The 17,351-nt window shown below is 38.6% G+C and overlaps 1 protein-coding gene across 2 annotated transcripts in view; it reads left to right on the forward strand.

Moving 5' to 3' along the window:
* Positions 1 to 17,351, forward strand: part of SLCO1A2 (solute carrier organic anion transporter family member 1A2) — a 77,850-nt gene that overhangs the window by 26,738 nt on the left and 33,761 nt on the right. The window contains exon 1 of one of the 2 annotated variants that reach the window (XM_087814771.1): positions 5,142 to 5,160. The exons of the other annotated variant lie outside the window; for it this stretch is intronic. The gene's annotated coding sequence lies outside the window, so the exon portion shown is untranslated. Of the gene's footprint in view, positions 1 to 5,141; positions 5,161 to 17,351 lie in introns of those variants that run through there. 2 annotated transcript variants of the gene reach the window in all.

The following is a 17,351-nucleotide window of genomic DNA, read 5'->3' on the forward strand; positions in this document are numbered from 1 at the left end:
GCAAGAGTAATTATTTTGCCAATGTCACTAAGAAAGAAATACCTCCTCTTACTGATTAACATAGTGTTGTTCTATAGTAGCAGCTTCATCTTGAACAATTGATCTTAAAGCACTGCAATACTCCTTTAAATAGAAAAGAATTGAGTGTTTTTAAAGTATGCATAATCACGAGAGCACCTAGAATAAAATGCTATTTCTTTTTAAGGTAAATGAAAATTGCCATTTAAATAAATTAGTTATATGTTGGTCTTCTAATATCACATGTTTCAAATACCCAGATTTGATCAATATTTTCAGTTTTGAGCTTCACAAATTTCACTTTCAGATCCTTTGTTTATAATCTCTATATTAAATGAATGTGTGTTTTTTTAATAATCTTTATTTTTACTTCCTTTCTCTATACAAATATTTTTAAAGGGAAAAATCATTTTTGTTTGTTTGGCCATGGCCTGAGTAAAAACTTAGTCTAGTGACCTTAGTTTTTCTGCTGCCCTCTCTATGACAACTTTTTTAATAAAATAATTTCTGTAGGATGTTAATCCCATCCCCTCCCCCCCAACCCACAAAACACACACTTGATTTGTGGTAAAACATACGTATCATGCCAATCCCTTTTGGCCTGAAGTATTTCTGTTGAAAAATCAGCTGACAGTCTAATGGGAACTCCCTTTTATTTTATTCTTTTTCTTTTTTTTCTTTTTTTTTTCTTTTCTGGGAACTCCCTTGTAGATAACTTTTTGTCTCTCTTATTACTTTTAAGATTCTTTCTTTGTCTTTGATGTTTGTCATTTTAGTTATGATGTATTTTGGAGTGGGTCTCTGAGTTCTTCTGATTGGAACTCTCTGTGCTTCCTGAATTTGTGTGACTTTTTCCTTTACTGCTTAGGGAAGTTTTCTGTTATTTCTTTAAACAGGTTCTCTATTCCTTGGTCACTTTCTTCTCCTTCTGTTGTCCTTATGATGCAGATATTATGTTTCATGGTTTCCCAAAGTTCCCTTAAACTGTTCTCCTGCTTTTTAATTCATTTTCTTCTTCTTGATGTTCGAATTGATATTTTTTTCTGCCTTGTCTTCCAAATCACTGACTCAACCCTCTGACTCATTCAATCTACTTTTGACTCCTCCTAGTGTATTCTTGATGTCAGATATGGTATTCTTCATTTCCGACTGGTTCTTGTTCATTGTTTCTATTTCCTTTTTTGTGCTATTGTAGTTCCCACTAAGTTTCTTGTAATTCTCACTAAGTTCCTTGCACATCCTTATAACCATTACTTTACGTGGTTATACTCTATATCTGATACTGGAGTTTCCTCCTTTTCTTTCATTTGAGAGTTCTCTGTCTCCCCATTTTTGCTGTCCCTTTGTATTTGTTTCTATGTATTAGATCAAACTGCTATGCCTCCCAGTCTTTGTGGGGCAGCCTCATATAGTAAATGTTCTGAGGGACCCAATGGTGCAATCTCTTTGATCTCCTGAGCTGGATGCTCTAGGAATGTTCCTCGTGTGGGTTATTTGGGCTCTCCTGTGGAAACTGAGTCTTGATTGTTGTCCTTTTCATGGGTTGGCCAGCTGTGAAGCTCAACTCCTACCATGTCATGTGAACTGCTGTACAGGTACCGACAGAACAAACCAAAACACAACACAACAAAAAAATACAGAAGACCCTTACCGCAACAACAGAAACAACCACAAAAGAAAGGAGAATTACGAAAGAGAACAAGAATAATAAAAGAAAATTAAACAATACAAGAAGAAAAAAACAAGGGTGTGGGGGAAGAAAAAGGAATATGAAAGGACAGAAGGGAGAGAAAAATTTAAGAATAAAGAATAGGAGAGGAAAATGGTATAAAAGAAAAGAGGAAGGAAACAATTATGAAAAGGATAACATAGGAGAAAGAAGACAAAAAATGAGAAAAAGAAAACAGAAGAGAAAGAAGGTTACAGAAGAAAAGATAGAGTAAGAAAAGGAAAGAGAAAATTAAGAAATATGAAAGAAAAAAGACAAAAATAATAACAAAGCAATAAAGGAAATAAGGCAAAAAAGGGGAAAAGAGTGACGTGGTGCTCGTCTCGGCAGCGTTCAGTACCTCCTGGGAGTTCCCTTTACATCCAGCCCTTATGTTGACCGAGGCTGACTGTTTTGCCTGTAGTTTATGGGCTTCCCAGGAGGTACTTTGGTGCTAGCCGCTGTCAGAAGCTGGCTGCATTTGGCTCTCAGCAACCTTTTTGAAGCTTCAAGGGACCCACAGTTTGTGTCTGTCTCCATGGGGCTTGGCTGCACATGGGAGAGGCTGTGCTCTAGGGCTTGCTTGTTAGCATCAGGGGGCTCAGGGACAGGCCAGCATAAGCCCCAAGGCTCCTTGGGCTCCGCCTCCACCTGTAAGGACTTTTGGCTGAGTCGGGATTATGAGACCTCTGGGTCTCCTGTGAGGGGGAGGTGCCATTCAGATGTCAGGGAAGTTGGCGGGTATGTTCCCCTACCCCAGAGCCACTTATCTGAGACTGTCCCAGAATATTTTCGTGTCCTCAGCTGGGCCCCTCATGTACAGTCCAGTGGGATCTGTTGGAAGCTGCAAGTTTCTATCATGTCTCCTGTGAGAGGGAAGCACCAGCCAGGCTCCCAGCACAGTGGGGGGAATGGCCCCACCCCGAAGCCAGTCACTGATGCCCCCTGATTTTGTTCAAACCCATAGACTTGGCCCGTGTTGCTGTCTCCTCAGCAGGGGTAGAGAGGCAGGATGAGGCAAGTGGGATTCCTGAGGGTGGGCAAGCTGTGTACCTGAGGACAGGGTATTTGACTTTGCTCAAGCTTTGGCTGCCGGGAGCAGCTTGGGCCTCTCAGGAAAAATGGCTCCTGCAGTAGGGGGGTTTCCTGGCTGCCGCTGTTCCAGGAAGCCTCAGGTGAGTGGCTGCAAATGAAAATCCTGTGCTCTGGTTGGTTTGTTTGTTTGCTTGTTTGAAGTGGCTTTATCTCTGACAGGCTCCAGCTCTCCCCCGCCTTTCAGGGCTGGATGTTACACAGGCTGCTGTTCTTGGCTCTGGTGCTCTCGTGGGGGAGTCCAGCCTGGGGTCCAGGCCTCCCTTCTCTGGAACCCCCCACCCCCTCTGCAGCAGAGAGACCCCTCGTCACTGTCAGCCTGTCCCCCTGGAAGTTGGTCAGCCCCTCTCAGGACCCCGCCCTTCCTACCAGTCTCCAGGTGGTTTCTTCCCTTCCTTGAGATGTCTCGTCTTCACTGGTCCTCAGTTGGTGATTCTGGGTGATTGTTCCCCAATTTAGTTTTATTTCCAGTCTGGCCCTGAGAAGAGGTTTGAGAAAGGTCCACCTATTCCACCGCCATCTTGAAACCCCTAGACACTTTTAATTTATCAGTTTTAAATGTAATATGCTGATATCCTAATATGAAGATGACGGTTGACCATATAACAACACCCTCACTTTTCTTCTCTACCATCCTCCTAAAATATTTTAATAAAACATTTGGATCATACCAGTATACCAATATGAGGTATATACTTTTCTGTATTTACATTTTTAGCCTTTTGTTATGGAAGCTTTTATGTGTATATAAAATTTCAACAGTTATCAACACATGGCCTTGTTTTCTTTATATTCCTACCTACTTTCCTCCCACTCCATTTAAAACAAACTCTAGACATCACATATTTTATCTGTAAATTTTTTAGTGTTGTATTTATTTGTAAAAGATAGGAACACCTTATACAACATAACCACATACCATTATTATAAGTAAAAATAAAATTTACATTCATCCCTTAATATCATTAAATAATCCATTTGTGAATTATTTCTTGATAAATTTCACCCTTCCATTTTCTCAGCTTTCCTTTCCAAAGGGTTTTTTGAGAATTAAATTTATTAGACAAACTTGTATTTATTTTTTTTAAATGATTTTCCATCTTAATTTTTTTTCCAATATGTTTTTATTAATTTCAGAGAGAGGAAGAGAGAAGGATAGAGAGACAGAAACATCAGTGATGAGAGAGTCACTGATCGGCTGCCTTCTCCACACCCCTACTTGGGATCAAGCTTGCAGCCCCAGCATGTGCCCTGATTGGGAATTGAACCATAATTTCCTGGTTCATAGGTTGACATTCAACCATTGAGCCGGTCCATCTCTTTAATATTTTAAGCTTAAGTTTAATTTACTGATTTTCCAATAAAAATTAACTTTGACCATCACATATTTTTAATTTTCAAGATCTCTTGCTTTCTGATGTCATTTTGATCGTATCCTGTTTTTGTTTCATTGATGTAATACCCAGCCTTATCTCTGAGTATAGTATTTGTATCTTCCTCTGTTCTTTTTTATCTTTTAAATTCTCTCCCATTTGCAATCTCTATTTCCTTCGGGACACTGCTCTCTTCCCTTGTACAGAGATGACTTTCTATAGTGGTTTGGATTCCTTTCTTTTAATTTCTTGTGTCTTTGTTATAAGTTTTTGGTTTTCACGAGATTCATACATACTAAACTATGCTTACAGAAGTCCATTTTAAGTTGGCGGTGGCTTAATATCGAATGCATTCCAAAAGCACACGGCTAAAATTGCCGTTAGCTCTAAACAGTCTACAAACCACAGAAGCACATCTTGGGGTGGCTTGTTCTGAAACCCTACAAAATCTAGCTCTTTTACATCCACTGTTAAAAAGTTTATTCCTAGCTGGTTTGGCTCAGAGGTTACAGCGTCGGCCCTCGAACTGAAGGGTCTTGGGTTCGATTCCAGTCAAGGGCATGTACCTCCGTTGCAGGCTTAACCCCTGGTCCCAGGCCCAGGCCTGGGCACACGTGGGAGGCAACCAATCGATGTGTCTGTTTCATATCGATGTTTCTCTCTCTCTCTCCCTTCCACTCTCTCTGAGAAGTGAGGAAAATGTCCTAGGGTGAGGATTGAAAGAAAAGTTTAATAACATGCCAAAAATTCCTTTAAAGATTAATAGTTTCCCTTTAAGGGTTTCCCTTTGATTGGTTGGCAAAATTGCCAAGCTCGCTGAAGTATTTGCTTATATCCGCTTATACCCACCTGTATTCCCTCCACCCCACTCCCACAGAAACAGTGAACTAACCAGTGAACCAACCGAACATACAGTACAACAAGGAAGGAGGATTTTTATTTCAATGGAGTCAAGCCTTGGAGCCACAGGTGAGCTGTTACTCTAAGGCCTGGCTCCTTCCTGGGCTTCTCGCAGGATGCGTTAAGAGGGGGAAAATCATTACTCATGGGGACCAAGGGAGTTAGGGTTGTGGTTAGGATCATGGTCTCCATCGATTTCCTGGAGCGAGGGTGATCATTGCATCTGGTCCTGATGTCAGCCACTGCGTCACTCTGGTTTCGCAAGGGTGTGGTCACTGGGGTCAGTTCAGTTTTCTGGGTCTAGAGCTCAAACAAAACGGAGGCCTAGATTTTATCTGTAGGCTGAAACTCTGTTTCTGTGGTCAGCATAATCTTTGTTCCTAGGATTATATGATGCTCACCAGAACATCATTGTCCTGAGGGCTTAATAATTAAGGGGTAGAAGTGCAAGGGAGAGGGAGGTGGGTGAATCAGGGTGCTCCTCGGATGGACAAGGCCAGTTTGAATCAAAACGAAAGGAGGAGAAAATATCAGATTAAATAAGTTTCTGCATGGTTACAATAGCCTTTATTTTTTCTTCATTGTTGTTGCTCTGAATTTTAACTTTTTAATATAGGTATTTTTCCCCTAGTTTTATGTTTAGAAAGGCCTTTTCCTTCATCATAGCCTATAAATAGTCATAAAAATTTCCTTCCAGAACTTTTTTTGAATTACATTTGAAGTATAGAATGCAATGAGAACTTAAGGTTTTTTTCTTATAATAATCATCTATCTCAAAGGAAAGTAATAATAAATAATTGAGTTGAACTGATAATAAAAAGAGATAAAAGTCATGTGGCTTGATCATTTTTGGCTTGAAACAAGACTCAAAGAGCTTTGGGAGTGAGGGTGGGGGATCATATATGTAAATTACTACTTATTCTGGCAGTCTGAAGGCATGTTATAGTAGAGGGAGACCAGCCATTCATTTAATCATATTTGATTTGATTGAGATCTACTGAATCCACATTACTGTACTTCCTAAAGGCACGTATGCACCACACATTCTAAACATAGTTTAATTCAAAATTAGTAACTGCGGGTATAAAAAATAAGGTAAAGTCATTGTGCTAGGCCACAGGGAAACAACTATTGTTGAGACAGATGCACATGAAACAATAAATGTGCCTGATCAGCTATAATACATGCTAATGGTAAAGTACAGATAATTATTGCAAATGGAGTTAGAAAAGCTGATGAAATGGTCTCAGGCTACCACTTGGCCCCAATGCCTGATGCACCGCTTTGTACCCTTTAGGTACTAAATAAATTGTACTTGGGCAAGTAGATCAGCTTGGGCTATTAATGTACATAAGTTGACAATGAAGTTTTAAGTAAATTTTCTTTAAAGTTTCACTCTCAACAATTAATTCCTTTCCTATTCAAATTACCAAGGGAATAAAAACTCCTCTGTATCTTAAAACACTTCATCTTTCAAAATGGTACAGTCTTAGCAGATGGGTTATGAATAATGCCTTTTTTCCTGTAGTTTGAAGTAAGTCTGAACTTGGGACGAGTCATGTTACTGAGAGCTTCCTACAAGGAGTGAAGAAAATGCTCACCTCATATAGGGAATGGACATTGGCAATTCACGTAACATACAAGTGAACCTACTATTAATGGCACCATGGTGTGTGTATGGCTTACTAGCTCATCTTGTTTCTAAATGAAGTGCATTGGAAAATGTGGGTGCTTCTTTCATAGTGGAGTACAGCCTTGGTTATATTTTTGCAAATTCAGGATACATATATACATTATCTAATGATGCTGAATGTTGGGTCACACAACAGGCCAATTTCCAGTCAAAGGGAAATTTTGGCATCTATAACTAGGTATTTATTACTGCTAGCAAGATGGCTATGCCCATGGCTTTTGCTGAAGCAGGGATAAAAGATAGTCATTGCTCTACCGATGTTTTCTTTTATGGATCATAGCTTTCCAATACTAAGTCACATAGTTGGGAGTTATGGTTTGATATATACATATATATTTTTCACAAATAAGAATATATTAAATAAATTTATTAATTCTTATAATAGTACCTTTAAAATCCCACCAGTTAGGCAACAGTTTATTCTGGTCCAGCTGAAAGAAAAGAGCTCACGGACAATCAACAGGTGCTTAATTAATTGTTTGTATATTGGTAAGGCCAATGATATTTTATTTATTTTTAATTTTTTATTTGTTAAATATGTTTTTATTGATTTTTAGAGAAAGAGGGAGAGGGATAGAGAGATAGAAACATTGATGGGAGAGAAACATCGATCAGCTGCCTCCTGCACGCCCCCCCACTGAGGATCAAACCCAAACCCTGGGCATGTGCCCTGACCGGGAATTGAACTGGTGACCTCTTGGTTCATGAACCGATGCTCAACCACTGAGCAACATTAGCTGGGCAAGGCCAGTGATATATTAAACAAAAAGTATGTCAGTAAATTACATCTATTAGCTATTCTGCTAACCAAGAACCTTTTTGCCATTGTATGATGAACTTGAAGACAAGCACATTTCCACAAACTCATAATTATGACCTGGTGAATAATGAAAGTTAAATGTTATCTAGTTATGTAAACCAGTAATGTAAATCATAATTAGTGAGCTGCTGTGAAGAACTTAAGAAAAAGTGAAATCTTTGAACTACAGCTAACCTATATCACACTTTTTTTCTCTTTAAGTTGTGTTAATCAAAGCCCTTTCTATAACATAGTTAATTTGCAAACACCTCAGATCATTAGATAAACTCAGAAGGATTTCAGCCCTGGCCAGTGTGACTCAGTTTGTTGGGTGTCATCTGGTGCACTGAAAGAGTGCCAGCTTGTTTCCTGGTCAGGGCACATGCCTGGGTTGCAGGCTCCATGCCCCATGGGGGGTGTGCATGAGGCAGCTGGTGGATGTTGTGCTCTCGCCTTCCCCCTTCTTATCTTTCTAAAAATTAATGAAAAACAATCTAAAAAGCAAAAGAGGATTTCAATTCATATTTTAACACACTATCCTAATATCAGTAAGGAAGCGGCCTTAAAAATTACTCAGCTAACTTGCGATAATACTTCAACTACTTGGAATACTGATGCTAATTCTATACAGTCTCAAGTAAAAGTCAAAATTGATAAGTAACCTACCAACTTAAGATGCAGAGAACTAGTTTGAATACTTCAAAAGTATTTTTAAAAATTTTTATTCAGCTTCTTCTAATGTTAGGCAGTAAGCCTCACTTATTCACATCATTTTGGTGTGCAGGCCAGACTTTTGCATATATTAGGCATATAATAAGTGTTTGTTAAACAAATCTGATACATAAAAGAAGGGTGGGGAGAAGAATGCACTCAAATAAAAAAAGCATTATTTGTCCTTTATAATTAAAAGTGCCAGCATTGAGACCCCAAGATAGCAAATTGGACTAAGGTGTTGGCAGAGGAGATGAAAAAACTGAACTGATTCAAGGACTACTTAGGCAGGAGAACAGACAGGGTGAAGTAAACAAGAGCACTCATTAAGCTTTTTGATGACTTTCTCCACCTTGGGTGTCAGATCTCTAAACTAAGGGATGTGCTTGGTATTTTTATCCTCCTCGTTTGCATTGGTCTGAGTGTCATGAAGACAAAATAAGATGTGAAGACAGATCCCTAGCATCAAATACAAGAGATGAGGCAAAGCCCATTCTTTAGATTTCATCATATTTTCTGATTTCTGGCTTTGTCAGAGGGAGAATCAGATCACTGAAGATTTAGATGTAGATAAAACAGACACGTAGAGATCAGTTTATATCACAACTCAACTGGGCATGTTTTCATCACCCCCAAGTATATATAATTTTCTCCTGACTAGAAGAAATGTGATGAACAGGTTTTTTTTTTGGGCAAACTTCTGTTTACTACCATCTGACATATTCGTATTGGTTAGACTTTAATATACTTAAGAAAGAAAAGAGCTAATAATGCCTTTTGATATGTTACTCAAGCATGTAGTTTTTGTATAATTTCCACATTCATATTTTTCTGTTGTTAAAACTATAATTGAGAAATTCTACATGATGGCCGGGTAGCTCAGTTGGTTAGAGCGCTGTCCTGATACATCAAGGTTGCGGGTTCCATCCCTGGTCAGGGCACATACCGGAATCAACCAACGAATGCACAAATAAGCGGAACTACAAAAATCAATGTTTTTATCTTTCTCTAAAATCAATCAAAAATTAAGAAATTTTATGACAGCTTATTTAATTCCTTCATCCTGAACTCCAAGAGAATGTGTGATTCACACTGACCTGTAAGAATATTTTGAACTTAGAAAATTTGCTCAGCAGTGCATGATTTAAAAGTGATATTTAATTAATTTATTTATTTATAGAAAAGATATAGTTCACTTATTCAATGGGCATATATTAATTATGTATTAACAGGACAACACTTTTCTAGGTGCTCTAGAGATTTTTTTTAAGGCATACATAGAAAATGACTATTTGTGTTTAGTTAGAAGCCTAGTATCCAGACTGTACAGCCTATAGCTGGCACACAGCTGAACTGTAACAGGGCTATAAACAGGAAAATACTTTTTTTAATGTTTTTGAGGTTATTATGCAGCATTATTACACTAAAGCGTGATTAAATCCAGAAATTGGTAATGGAAATAGTGTTCTTTAACAAAAACATAAAATATATACATCACTGGTTTGGGAATCATATGGCAAGAAGCTATAATGTGAACTGGAAAATGGTGACTCATGTTAGATGGTGGTAAACTATTTGGTCAGTTTGTCTGCAATAACCTGAGGAGGGGGAAGCCAATGGACTGTGGCGTTGGCATGGCTTTGAGGCAGAAATGGTTGTTGCTAACTGCAATTGACAAGGAACTACAAAAAAGAGACGTGCCCAGAAAATGGCTTATTTCCAGGCAGAATTGAGGCATTATAGAGATCCCAGAAACCAGCAATTGCAAAATAAAATTGTTTCTCACCACATTAAAGATGTCTTGGCCATGAAGGCACATCCCCAAGGCAAAGACCATATCTAAGATCTGTTCTTTAGTGACAGCTGCAGAGCAAAGATTAGATCTTGATAAAGATTTCTGGAAGGATGAAAATCATGCCAAGTAGATTGTTTCATTTAGACAAAATGGCTTTTACATAGATCACAGTTCCACAGAGGTTGGATATACTGAAATGTCTAAAAAGTTTGAAGTGAGGACGTAACATTATCTGACCTGGTCTTAGAGAAATATTCTAAAGCCATCACCTCTAATGGTTCTGTTGACAGACCGGGCTCAAATGTGAAGTTTTTGCTTGTCTTTCACCAGCTTGTAAGCAAGGAACAATTAATTGAGACCCACCCAGTACCTATAAGGCCTACTCAGCTTATTGTTTCAGGGATGGGAAGCACAAATTCTACAGGAGAGTCACTAGGTGTGATGGTAATTGAGACCAGTCCTGCCTCCACCCCTTGCTTCGCAGACCATTTTTCTTATTTATTGTGACACAGAACTATATAATGGTCATTAAGGTATACTGTGTTTGGATATTGGTGCCTTATCTTTGTAGGATGTCATCTCCAAATTGGCTCCTCAGCTGTGCCTTTGAAAGGTCATTTCATTACTCTATCAGGTTGGTAGCTTCTGGATAGTCCAATATTTGATAGGACCAGTAGATCTCATAATCTTGTGTCCATTATTGACCCTTTTTAACATAAAGTAGGTCCTTTGGCCCAGTGTAATGTTTTGCAGGATCCTATGTTGGTAGACCAGACATTCCATAAGCACTTACAACCTGGTTCAAATTGAGGCTCTGTGAGCAGGAAAGTAGTTTGCACAGGTAGAATATGTGCCATTTCCAGTACAGAGGAATCAATACCCCTTTCATGATGTCAGGGTTTCAATGTGATCAGTTTGCCACCACGAGACTGATTGGTTTTCTCAAGTGTACCATAATAAGGGCTTAGAGTTTGTCTCTGTTTCTGGAAAATTAGATATTCATCAGTGACTGATACAAAGTGTCAGAAATTTGGGGGAACAATGCATTTGGAAACTTTTTTGCTTAGCCTGGGTAAATTTCACACCCTTGTGTATAAACTAGTCAAACCTCGACATTGCCTTTCTGAGTATGCTTCCATTTTAGTTGGTTTTACTTGCACCCTTAGATCAACAACCTACATAGCTAGCTGTTTGTTCTGCGGCCTCATCACCTCAAAAAACTCCTCTTTGGATACCTTCCACCAGGAAATGCATCTGAATTTTTTTCTTTAACAATAATGTTTTATTTGTGTAACTTTCTAGCCTTATCAATTAACCACCTTTTCATTTGTATTATATTACTCATAACACGACACTCCTTGTAGTGTCAGTCTGTCACTTCCTTCACTCTTCCTTTACTTGTGTATCTACTTGTGTTTTATAATTTCAATTCTGTACTTATTGGCCTCTTAGAGTCCTTTACTCCCTGAACTCATTGCTCAATCAAAATTGCAATTCCAAATTCTAGGTAAGCACATAAATCTACTTATCTCCCTCTTTTCTCTTTTTATTAAATGTTTTTGGAATAAATCATAAAGATATTGATGACCTGTATAAATTCATAAAATCCAATCTGACTCAGTCTAGTAATCAATGCTATTGACAAATCTTTTTACTGTTTTAATCTCCCCTGTGACTATTTTTAACTTCTTTCATTCTGCTGGGGTGTTCAAGCATGTCCCTGACCAGTTTGTTTTCTGCTGTCATTCCACACACATTCTCTTAACTTCCCCTTACTCCCACATTCCTTCAGATTTCTATCAATTTTGCTCTAACAGAACCCACATCCTTCCTCACACAAAGAGCATCTACATGGACATATAAAGACTTGTACAAATGTGTGTAGCCAATCTCACAAGTAAGTGAGAATTTGTTAAACAGCAAAACCATCCATTGCTGTCTCTGGGAGGGTGTTTAACAGTGGTCAGGAGAATTATAACAGACTCCATGTCTTTGCTGAGTGGAGGAAGAATGTTTGTTTCGGACCCAATCTAGAAGCTAACCTTCTAGCAAAAAGCAAATAAGAAAATACAGATAATTACAAAACAAATACAATATATACAAAAACAACAAAAAACAAGTGTAATAAAAGTTTCCCATTGCTTTAGCTTAGTAGAACACACAGAGGCAATCGACTAGAAGACAAAGAATGCTCAGAGCAGATAAACTTGAGCAAACCACAAGGCAACTGCAAATAGAGACACTCATCGCATCCTCCCTAGCTAATCATTAGAGAGGTGGCAAGCTGTGCGATATAAAACTGAAAGTGACAAAGGAACAAACAAGAAAAACAAACAAAAACTCAAAGATGCAGATGAGAGTATGTTCAGTACCGGAAGGAAGAGGGGCTGGGGGAGTGGTAAAGGGCAAAGGGGCCAAGTATTTGATGGTGGAAGATTGACTTTGGGTGGTGGGTACACAATGCAATATACAGATCATAGAAATGTACACTTGAAACTTATATAATCTTATTAACCAATATCACCCCAATAAACTTAATAAAAAAGTTTAGTATTACTTTAAATTAGCAAGCTAAGAGAGGGCATGAATTTATCGAGAAATACATTCAAAGATAATATGGCATTGTATTAGGAGTCAAATGCATTGGAGAAAAACAAAATCTTCTTGTCCTCTTGATATAAGAACCCATGATAAGAAATTATCTGAAGTTTATAATAGAAAAAAAAAGTTTCCCAAGAGAAAAAAGTAAATGTACAAGAAAAAAGTATTTCAGTACTGATCAGTGTTGGTCATAGTAGGAGATGGTGTCAGATTGAAATTGGGGGTGTCAGTATAAACCTATGTTTAATGTTTTCACATTTACCTATACCTACATCATTTACCTATATTTGTAAATACAGACATATATTTCCTGGGTGTACATATATCTCTACCTCTAGCTTAGTTTCTAAATATTATTTGCCACTAAAGTTACGAAGGTTTTCTTGAAAAGGGGTTAATTTGAGAGTTGTATCAGGGAAAGTGAAAAATGAGCCTGAAACATACTCAGGATCCAGAAAGTAAGGAAGCACCCACGCAATGTGGGGAGATATCAAAAGGATTCAGGAGCCAATTTTAAGGGGTTTCTACTAGAACATATCAGAAGGCTATAGGAACCAGCTAGAAGGGGCTTCTGTTGGAAAATTTGAGCGTGAATATAAAGAATGAAGGCAACAAGTTAAAACCCATTGAATAAAGTAAAAACACACGAGCCCATACTGAAATAAATGACTAAATAAATAGTGAGAGAGAAACAGAAGATCTTATAGTAGACTACCAACCCGTAAATATAACATGAATGATGGGATGAGAAAATCTTCAGTGGAGGATATAATGAGAATTGAATCAGGTGAGAAACAGGATATATAGTCTCAAGGTATCTCCACAGAAATTACTTATTAATTACAAAGGGAAAAATAATTACTGAAAAAACTGGCACATTCTCTAACCCGGGACGGAGAGTGCAAACTCTGCAGATGGGCAGTGAATGGGCTTCCGGCCTGCCGGCCTGCCGGAGGTCAGGGAGGCCGGGTCGTCTCGCCTGAGTGTCCTGCCTGTCACGCCAGGTTTACAGACCAGCTCCACCCAGCTGGGGCCGCACCCTCCCTCTTGCCTCTTCTTGGGCTGGGAGAGGGGGGCAGGGTGCGGAAAGCTGGCATTTTGCACCATGGCCGCCCTTCCAGGAGGAGGGGGAGCTGCTTCTCCTCTGGGGAGAAGGGAAGGCGGGGTACAGAGGGGTTAATAGCTCCCTTCTTGTCATCAGTTGATTTCTAATGACCAGGGTCAGGACGTTGTGCTTTCCCGCTGCCCAGTTTAATCTTAACAGGAAGGAGGTGTGGAGAGACTAGAATATTGGGAAAGACTGACATCATATGTCTCAAGATATCATCGACTGAGGAGGAGGGCATAATATCACTTAAGTGGTATTCCTGTCCAAAGCGTGCAACCAACATCTAGTTATGAAGAAACAAATTCATACTGAGGGCTAGTTCACAAAACAACATACTTATCTCTTAATAAATTTCAAGGTCAAGGGGGGAAAAAGCTGAATAACTCTTCCTGATCAAAATAAACTAAAGAGATATAGTAACTAAATGCAATGTGTGGTGCGGGATTGGATCCTGGTCCATTTAAAGAAAAAATACTATAAGCCATTATTAGGACAATTGATACAATTTCAATAAGAGACCATAGATTAAGTAATAATATTGAACTAAAGTTAAATTCTCAGACTCTGATGATTTTATTATGCTTATACAATAGAATAGCTTTCTTTTAGGAAATACACATAGAAATAATTAGTAATATTATAAGGACCACAGTATCTCCAACTTATTCAAGTTGGACCCGTATCCACAAGTTCTCATCTGAGGATTCGACCAACTGTATATTTGAAAAGTGTTTGAGCCCGGCCGGGCATGGCTCAGCAGTTGAGCATCCACCTAGGATCCCGGCGATCGGGGTTCTATTCCCGGTCAGGGCACATGCCCGGGTTGCGGGCTCGATCCCCAGTCGGGGGTGTGCAGGAGGCGGCTGATCAATGACTCTCTCATCATTGATGTTTCTATCTCTCTCTTCCCCTCTCCTTTCCTCTCTCTCAAATCAATTAAGATATATTTAAGAAAAAGAAAAGTGTTTGAAAAAAATGTTACATTGTTGCTGACATGTGCTATGTCCTTAGGCCTAAAATGGTTGGTTCTGTACAGAACATGTACAGATTTTTTTCTTATTATTTCATAAACAATACAGTATAACAGGTATTTATATAGCATTTATATTGTATTAGGTATTATAAGTAATCTGGAGATGATTTAAATTATACAGAAGACTGTGCTTAGTTTATTTGCAAATACTATACCATTTTATATAAAGGATTTGAGAAAACTAGGATTTTGGTATTCTCGATGGGGGGTCCTGGATCCAATTCCCCGTGGATACCAAGGGACAAGACTGTATATACAAAGAGAATAACAGAGAGAGAGAGAGGCAAGGAGGGAAGGAGGGAGGGAGAGAGAGAGAGAGAGAGAGAGAGAGAGAGAGAGAGAATAATGTAAAATGTAACCAGTTGGTGAGTCTGAGTAAAGAGTACATGGAAATTCTGTATCTGAGTCAGTTAAAAATCAGTTGTTTTGGTGACAAAATCTCACACCTTATTTGGTATCATATAGAGATTGCAGTATCTACCTGTGTAATGTTGAGATCTGGCCAATTATGCAACTAGTAAATCTAACTGAATCCTCTATTACTGAGAATAAAGAGTGTTAAGGATTGAAGGTATGCTACCCAATAATATTCCTTCACTGAATGTTGATTGTGTGTTAGCATCACATTATGTATTTACCATATATTATATTATTGAACTCTAATCCAACTGATTATAGCTGTGTCCGTCCTTTGTTTTTCTGGCCTCACGTGCTTTTTTCTCTCATCCTTTGATCTTCTCTTTATCCCGAGGGACTGTCTGGGAGAAGTAAACTCCCCAGGCTCCCTTGCCCCCGATTTCCTGTCAGGTTGTCAATGGGAGGTATTGGCGTGAGAAGGGGAGGCCAGGGCACTTCTCCCCTCCACTTGCGAGCAGTGCCTTTGTCAATAAGCAGCTGTGTGTCCTGTGGCTCAGCTCCTCTTTCTGACGCAGCCTCAGGGGTCACTTCCTGCTGGTGTAAATCTCCGGGTTGCCCACCACCTGCCTAATTTGGCTTTTTAATTCTTTGGATACCTTTGTAACTAGTTTCCTAGAATGTTAAATTCTTCTATTGAACTACCTGTCATGGGTTCTGTTTTTGCCCTCTTTGTCTATTTTCTTGTCTGATATAAAGATAGAGACTATCTTCCTTGTATGGATAGATAAGTGACTTGTACAAGCGTCACACAATTAGTTTAACAACAGGCTTTCAAACCAGTTGTGCCTCATTTCAAAACCCAAGTACTTAAACTACTACACTGTATCCAAATGATATTTCCTGAACATCCAAGTAGTTTTCATTAATCACCTCTTCTTATTACTTAGCTCAAATTGTCTGCGTTATGGCACTAACTAGCTATTATTAGCATTTAATTGTCTGTCTCTCCCAATAGTTTGTGAGACCACTTGTGAGCAAGCACATTTGTTATTCATAATTTTATCTCTAGCACCAACTACTGTGCTTGGAATGTAGTAGAGCCTTAATAAATATTTGTGGAATGAATGAATAATAATCACTGCCATTTACAGAGCGACTGTTTTATTCCAGCAGCCATGCTAGAGGTTGGTCTCATGTAAAATTTATAACTCATTCTTTATACTGATCTTGCAAGATAGGCATAAATATTCCAGTACCGTAGATAAGTAAAAAATAATAATAAGGCTCAATGAGTTTAAACAACTCACAACTAAACTAGGACAAAACCCCAAACCCAAGCTGACTGGGCTTCAAGCTGACATTTTTTACTATATCTAGCTGCCTTCCTATATCCGTTAATGTGAATGGACAAATACATACATAAATGGGTTGGGGAGAAAATCTAAACATTTTGGAATTTCAGTTATTTTGGGAGGCGCTTTATGAGCAGATAAAAACTCCTTTCTCTGTGAGAAAAAGGAATAGTTTAGTATTTACTTGCCATAATTCAGTGAAGGAACATGTTTTTGGATCTAAAATTCTGTGTGAGTAGGCAAAAGGACAAGAAGAATTTTGAGATAAAATTCTGAAGAAATGAATAGTATAAATTGCTGGTGTGGAAAAGGTTGGCTGCTCCCATAATTACTTCTAGCATTACTTGGCATGGGATGTAACACTGATGATATTCACAGCCAGTTCTCCGAAAGACTTGGGAAGTCGAGTTTCAGCTTGGCTTTTCCATGTCCTGGTCTATTCTCCGAGTCAGGCAGTAAGTTATCTAAAGTAACAGAGTAGGCATATTTATTGCTGGGTTGCTGATGACAGCGTTTGCTTCTGTTTCTGTGTGTTTTACTCTTTGGTTTGCATGGAGAAACCACATGTAAGGTTCTATGGCTCAGTTAAGTTTCTCCTCTAGTTTTGCCTAGAGTGATGCAGTCCTGGTATGTCCTCTGAACATAGGAAGTAAAATAATACCTATGTTTATAAGGCTTGTTTGGCAGAATCCAATATCTTATCCTTTGATTTTCGATGGAAATGAATTAATAGAAGTAAAATAATTTGGTAGGCATTATACAAAGGGTCATTGTTGGTTCTACATGTGCTTCATTGGCACATGCTTGCTTA

The sequence above is a fragment of the Miniopterus natalensis genome, chromosome 2 (assembly GCF_054644295.1).
Source record: "Miniopterus natalensis isolate mMinNat1 chromosome 2, mMinNat1.hap1, whole genome shotgun sequence".
Classification (NCBI taxonomy): Eukaryota; Metazoa; Chordata; class Mammalia; order Chiroptera; family Miniopteridae; genus Miniopterus; species Miniopterus natalensis.